We start from the raw sequence: 8,134 nt of genomic DNA on the forward strand, positions 1-8,134 counted from the left end.
AGGGGTAGGTACTTATCCGAGCTTCCTGCAGAATCCATCACATATACCCTCAACATGTCTTCCAATATTTGCTTGAGCACTTCTGTTTGACCATCTGTTTATGGGTGGAATGTCGTACTATAACTGCGTACCCAATGCCTTAGTTGAATTTTCCAGAAGCGAGATTTAAATCTTGCATCTCGGTCTAATACTATTACCTTTTGTTGAATTTCCAGAAGCGTACCCAATACCTTTACGGATAAATATTCATTTTTAATGTTAGCAAGAGTAGCTCAGTTGGGAGATTGTTAGACTGAAGATTTGAAGGTCACACGTGTTTTATCCACGTTCAACGCACCTAATACAAGTTTATTACCAGGCTATACAATCTAAAATCATAACTTGCTCATTCAATCTAAAATTAGTGATATTTCTTTTTTAAATATAATGAATTAGCGGAAATACCTTTACTTATGAATTTTCATTTTTAATATTAGCAGGGATAACTCTATTGGGAGAGCGTCAGACTGAAGATTTGAAGGTCACGTGTTTGATCTCCACGTTCACCGCACCTAATTCTAGTTGCATAACCCGACTATTCAATCTAAAATTAGTCATTATTCCTTTCTGAAATCTCAATGAATTATCGGAAATACCTAACGTGTTCTAGTTCACCGCACCTTATACAAGTTGGATAACTTGAATATCATATTAAAAATTAGTGATTATTTCTATTTAAAATTTCAATGAATTAGCGAAAATACCTTTACTAATGAATTTTCATTTTTAATGTTAGTGTGAATAGATCAGTTGAGATAGCGTTAGATTGAAGATCTGAAGGTCTTGTGTTCGATCCATGTTCACCATGTTCGATCCATGTTCACCACACATGGTTCACGGTGCATAATTTGACTATTCAATCTAAAATTAGTAATTATTTACTTAAAACTTAAAAACTTTCATTTTTAATGTTAGCGGGGATAGCTCAGTTTGGAGAGCGTCAGATTTAAGATTTGAAGGTCACGTGTTTGATCTCCACGTTCACCGCACCTGTTTCTTTTTGCATAACCTGACTATTCAATAAAAAATTAGTCATTATTTCTTTTTAAAATCTCAATGAATCAGCGAAAATACCTTTAATGATAAATTTTAATTTCCAATGATTGTGGGGATAGCTCAGGTGGGAGAGCGTCAGACTGAAGATCTGAAGGTCATGTGTTCGATCCACGTTCACCGCACTTTGTTCATGTTGCATAATTTGACTATTCTTTCTAAAATTAGTGATTATTTATGTTTAAAATATAATGAATTAGTGGAAATACCTTTACTTATGAATTTTCAATTTTAATATTAGCGTCTCAAGGAGAGCGTCATATTGAAGATTTAAAGGTAAATCCACGTCATATTGAAGATTTAATTGAGAGCGTCATATTGAAGATTTAATTGAGAGCGTCATATTGAAGATTTAATTGAGAGCGTCATATTGAAGATTTAAAGGTAAATCCACGTTCACTGCATTAGCAATTATTTCTTTTTAAAATCTCAATCTCAATTAATTAGTAGAAGGAAGATTTAAAGGTAACGTTTGATCCAGGTTCACTACATTAGCGATTATTTCTTTTTAAAATCTCAATCCCAATGAATTAGCAGAAGATCGATTATTTCTTTTTAAAATCTCAATGAATTAGCATAAGATCTGTCACGTTTTTTATCCAACTGGCATAAGTTGACTAAGTTGCATAACTTTACTATTCAATCTAAAACATGTGATTATTTATTTTTTATGTTATCTAGGATGGCTTAGTTGGGAGAGCATCAAATTGAATATTGGAAGGTATTATGTTCAATCTGCATTCATCGCACCTTATAGTTTTATGCATTTTTATTTTTAATGTTAGCGGGGATAGCTCAGTTGGGAGAGTGTCAAATTAAAGATTTGAAGGTCGCATGTTTAATCTCCACGTTCACCGCACCTGTTTCCATTTGCATAAGCTGACTATTCAATAAAAAATAAACTAGTTATTATTTATTTTTAAAATTTCAATGAATAATGAATTAGCGGAAATACCTTTACACGTGAATTTTGATTTTTAATGTTAGCGGGGATAGCTTAGTTCGGACTGAATATCTGAAGGTTACATGTTTAATTGTTAAGAATGAGAAATAGAAATAGAATTGGGATCGAAAGTATGATCTTCATTCAGATTTACCACGTTTAGATAGGATACAAAGTATCAACTAATACCTAAAAATAGAAAAAGAATATATAACTAACTAAATCTTGTAAATAAATAAAATATACGGTCAATCAAATCTATACTAACAACTTCCTAAATATCTAAGATATATTCTAACTGATTATTAAAATATATCTTCAAAATATCCTCCTAATACTCCCCCTCAAGTTGGAGAGTGTATGTCGATCACACCCAACTTGTCCTTCAAAAAGTCAAACTGCTGTATTCCCAAAGCTTTAGTAAAAACATCTGCCAATTGTATTTTGGTCGAAACATAACACGGTTTGATGATTCCAGATTGTAACTTTTCTCGAACTATATGACAATCTATTTCAATGTATTTCGTACGTTCGTGAAAAACTGGATTGACTGCTATATGTAATGCTGCTTGATTATCACAATATAATAATGCTGGTTCGGACAGTGGAACATTCAAGTCTTGAAGAATGTATCTTAATCAAGTTAACTCTAAACAAGTTTTTGTCATAGCTCTATACTCGGCTTCTGCTGATGATCTGGACACATTAGTCTGCTTTTTAGACTTCCAAGAAATAATTGAATTTCTGAGGAAAATGCAGAACCCAGAAATAGACCGTCTGGAAGTTTGACAACCACCCCAGTTAGAATCGCAATATGCTTGTAATCTTAAATTGTTTCCAGATGGCAGTAAGAGTCCTTGACCAGGAGTGCCTTTGATGTACCTTAGAACTCGAAGAGCTGCCTCCCAATGTGGTTTTCTTGGTTCATGCATAAATTGGCTAAGCATACGAACTGAATAAGCTATGTCAGGCCTAGTAACGGTCAAATATATTAATCTGCCAATCAACCGTCTATATTTACTTGGATCATTCAACTTCTCTCCTTCAGTTAAAGAAAGTTTCAGATTTTGCTCCATAGGAAATTTTTCTGGACGTGCTCCTGTAAGACCTGTGTCTTGAAGAATGTCTAGAGAATACTTCCTTTGAGACATAAAAATTCCTTTTCTAGATCGAGAAAATTCAATGCCTAGAAAATATTTCAAATTTCCTAAATCTATGATAAGAAATTTCTGGAGTAAACTAGTCTTGAGATATTGAATTTCTTTGAGATCATTGCCTGTCAACAGAATATCATCAACATAGATTAGAACTGCAGTGAAAGAAGTACCTTTACTCTTAGTAAACAAGGAGTAATCTGCTTTTGACTGAGTGTAGCCTGCATTTTGTATAGTTGTAGAAAATATGGAGAACCAATTACGAGAAGCCTGTTTTAATCCATAAAGAGATTTATGGAGCCGACATACTGTATTCTCCCCCTGTCGGCGAAGACCTGGTGGTAAAGACATATAAACTTCCTCGTCTAGATTACCATGGAGAAAGGCATTTTGAACATCCAACTGATGGGTGAACCATTTTCGAGCAGCAGCAATAGTGAGTAAGCAACGAAGTGTAGTAAGTTTCGCTGTAGGGGAAAATGTTTCTGTGTAATCAATACCTTCAACCTGAGTGTATCCCTTTGCTACAAGTCGAGCTTTATAACGTTCAACAGAACCATCAGAGTTGTATTTAATTTTGTACACCCAACGACAACCAATAGCTATATGACCAGGTGGTAGAGGAACGAGAGACCATGTATGATTACTTCCAAAGCTGCAATTTCATCATTCATAGCCTACTGCCATAACAGGTCGCCAACTGCCTCGTCATAGGTTTTAGGTTTTATCTGGGATGTAATAAGAGCTAGAAAAGCACGTTGAGTAGAGAAAAACGAGAGAATGAAAGGTAATGATGAAGGGGATACCTAGTGCCAGTGCCGGGACTTGAGCTAGAGGTTAAATGATTGGCTCCAGAAGACATCTCATAATTCTTATGCCAAGCTGGAGGTTGTTTAGTACGAGTAGAACGTCGGAGTGGAGCTGATATATTAGGTGGGATAGGATTGGAATTAGTGGGTGAATCTGAAGATGGTGGAGGAGACGACGAAGTAGTAGGTGAAGGGATAGGAGGTGAAGGAGGAATAGGAGGTGAAGGAATAGAAGGTGGAGGATGGATGTTTGAGTAGGATGGATCATGAAGTGGTACAACAGGAGTCGAAGGAGCTAATGTCGAAGTTTGTGAAGCTGATGAAAAAGGAAAATCATCTTCACAAAATTTAACATCACGGCTGATAAAGAATTTGTGAGATTGCATGTCATACAACTTGTAACCTTTATGACCACAAGGATATCCTACGAAAACACAAGGATGACCTAGGCGTAAATGCCACAAATCAGATGACTGAGATACTTGATGAGCTGAAGATTTGATTGGAGATGAAGAAATATGATAGAGACCTCCAAATTGTTTACTCGAGCCAATCATCTTCCCTGTAGCCAAGTCCTGCATAACACAAGAATCAGGATAGAAGGTGACATAACAATTCAAGTTATTGGTAAGTTTGCTGATCGAAATTAGATTTAAATTGAATGAAGGCACACATAAAACGTTGTTTAATTTAAGGTTAGGGCTAAGGGAAATATTGCCAGTATGTGACACACGTGCTGTCTCTCCATTAGGCAAATTTATTGTAGACATGATGGCAGCCTTTGGTTCAGTTATAACAGAAGATTTTGATACTATATGATCCGTAGCTCCACTATCGAGAATCCATGAATTAGAACTCGTAGAGTTAATAGATAATGTAGATATGGGAAACAAACCTGCAACATTGATGTGATTGTCAGAATTACCAGAAGGGTGATGATTGATTGCAGATAAGGCTTGTGCTATCTGTCGTAATTGCTCAGAAGAAAAATTTGGAATGGAATTAGGTGACTGTTCTTCTGTATTCAACTGTGAAACATCGGTCATATTTGCAGATGATCGATATCCACGATTATTGTGTTGATTGACTTGTTTTGTCCTTCCAGAATTATTTTTCTATCGACACCGATCTTCTGTATGGCCCCTTCTATCACAAAACTTACAGTGAAACTTAAGAATTTGACACTCATTGATTGTATGACCACTTTTATTACAGTGTTCACACGATTTGTCCTTGGCGAATTTTGAATATATTGTTTTCTTCTGCACTGCTGATGCAATCGAGAAATTCTCAGTAGGTTTAGAAGTTACCTGACGCTGCATCTCTTCTTGTACAAGTAATGAATAGGCTTGCCTCACATTAGGTAATGGAGACATCATCAATATGTTAGATCTCACCGTTTTATAAGACTCATTGAGCCCCATGAGCAATTGCATCAACTTGTCTTCTTCGCGTTGATCAATATATATTTGACGTTGATTACAGGTAAATGGTGTGCGGTACGCTTCCAGCTCATCCCAGAGTGCTTTGAGATTGGTGAAATATGTTGACAGTGCCATGGTTCCTTGTGACATCGTTGCTATCGAGTTTTGTATTTGAAAAATTGCTGGAGCATTCTTTTGTGAGAATTGATCGTGAAGATCAACCCACACTTGATGAGCTGTCTTGGCATGAATAATGCCTTTAGCAATATCTGCTTCAACGGAATGAGTTAACCAAGATATTATCATACTGTTGCACTAATTCCATAGTTCGAATTCGGTTGAATTTGCATCTTGGGACGGTTCCTCAATTGTGCCATCAATGAAGCCAATTTTCTTCTTGGCAATAAGAGCATGCATAACTGATTTACTCCAGGATTGGTAATTTGCTCCATTTAATTTGATTGGAACAAGTGAATATCCTGGCTGATCAGAGTGATGAATATAGTAAGGATGTGTTAAATCAACATCCAAAATTTTGAAGCTGGATTTGGCTGATTCCGCCATGAAGGAAATTTTGATATTTAAGAACACCAAAATCGGTGCTCTGATACCATGTTAAGAATGAGAAATAGAAATAGAATTGGGATCGAAAGTATGATCTTCATTCAGGTTTACCACGTTTAAATACGATACAAACTATCAACTAATACCTAAAAATAGAAAAAGAATATATAACTAACTAAATCTTGTAAATAAATAAAATATACCGTAAATCAAATCTATACTAGCAACTTCCTAAATATCTCAGATATATTCTAACTAATTATTAAAATATATCTCCAAAATATCCTCTTAATATTAATCCACGTTCACCGCACTTGGTTTACGTTGCATAAAAAATAAACTAGTTATTATTTATTTTTAAAATTTCAACGAATAATGAATTAGCGGAAATACCTTTACACATGAATTTTGATTTTTAATGTTAGCGGGGATAGCTTAGTTCGGACTGAATATCTGAAGGTTACATGTTTAATCCACGTTCACCGCACTTAGGTTTACGTTGCATAAGTTCATTAAGTTGCATAACTTTATTCAATCTAAAATTAGTGATTATTTCTTTTTAAAATATAATGAATTAGCGGAAATACCTTTACTTATGATTTTTTTTTTCAAATATTAGCGAAGATAACTTAGTTTTGAGAGCGTCAGACTGGAAATGTGAAGGTCACGTGTTCGATCCACGTTCACCGCACCTGATTCAAGTCACATAACTTCACTCGTGACTATTCAATTTAAAATTAGTGATTATTTCCTTTTAAAATATCAATGAATTAGCTAAATACTTTACTAATGAGTTTTCATTTTTAATGTTAGCCGGGATAGCTTAGTTGGGAGAGCGTCACTGAAGATCTCAAGGTCACGTGTTTGATCCACGTTCCCTTCACCTGATTCAAGTTGACTAAGTTGCATAACCTTAATATTCAATCTAAAATTAGTGATTATTTCTTTTTAAAATCTCAATGAAGTAGTGAAAATATCTTAACCGATGAATTTTTATTTTTAATGTTAGCGGGGATAGCTCAGTTTGGAGAGCGTCACTGAAGATCTGAAAGTCACGTGAGAGCATCACTGAAGATCTGAAAGTCACATGTTTGATCCACGTTCACACCGCACCTAATTTAAGTTGACTAACTTGCATAACCTAAATATTCAATCTAAAATTAGTGATTAGGTCATGTGTTTGATCGTGGTTCACTGCACCTAATTCAAGTTGACTAAGTTGCATAACCTCGCTATTCAATCTAAAATTAGTTATTATTTCTTTTTAAAATCTCAATGAAGTAGTGAAAATATCTTATTAATCGATGAATTTTTATTTTTAATGTTAGCGGGGATAGCTCAGTTTGGAGAGCGTCACTGAAGATCTGAAAGTCACGTGAGAGCATCACTGAAGATCTGAAAGTCATGTGTTTGATCCACGCTCACTGCACCTAATTCAAGTTGACTAACTTGCATAACCTAAATATTCAATCTAAAATTAGTGATTATTTCTTTTTAAAACTACTTGACTATTTAATCTAAATTTAGTGATTATTTCTTTTTAAAATTCGAGAATTTTCATTTTCAATGTTACAAGGGATAGCTTGGTTGGGAGAACTTAATATTGAAGATTTGAAGGTCAGGTGTTATTCGACCTTCACCACACTTGATTCAAGTAATATAACTTACTATCTTAGAGATGATTTCTTTTTAAAATTTCAATGAGTTAGTGTAAATAATTTTAATGATGAATTTTAATTTTAATGTTAGCGTGGATAGCTCAATTGAGAGTGCGTTTGTACATAGCGTGGATTCCTAATTCTTTATTTGACTATAAATGCTCTATAAGACATTTAGTAAAATGACTCATTTTATTGCATGGAACAATAAAATTGATCTTCCCTTAGAATTTTCAATACATTCTACTTTCAATGTTGCTAAGTTGAGTTCTTCTGATGTAGGTGATGATTTTTCTTATTCGAGGACAAATCCTAAAGAGGGGGATGATGATAAGAATCACAGTGTACATTCTACTTTCAATGTTGCTGAGTTAAGTCCTTTTGATGTAGGTGATGATTTTTCTGATTCGAGGACGAATCCTTTTGAAGAGGGGGATGATGATAAGAATCACGGTGTTTCAACTGGACCTATTACACAACCCAAGGCCAA

The 8,134-nt window shown here is 34.7% G+C and overlaps 1 non-coding gene across 1 annotated transcript; it reads left to right on the plus strand.

Annotated features, from left to right (window-relative positions):
• Positions 1–1,144: 1,144 nt before the first annotated feature.
• On the plus strand, positions 1,145–1,217 carry TRNAF-GAA (transfer RNA phenylalanine (anticodon GAA)). Its single transcript has one exon. It is a non-coding gene; the product is annotated as a tRNA-Phe (tRNA).
• Positions 1,218–8,134: the final 6,917 nt, after the last annotated feature.

Source organism: Cucurbita pepo, chromosome 10, assembly GCF_057944985.1.
Source record: "Cucurbita pepo subsp. pepo isolate OVF chromosome 10, ASM5794498v1, whole genome shotgun sequence".
NCBI classification, from domain to species: domain Eukaryota; kingdom Viridiplantae; phylum Streptophyta; class Magnoliopsida; order Cucurbitales; family Cucurbitaceae; genus Cucurbita; species Cucurbita pepo.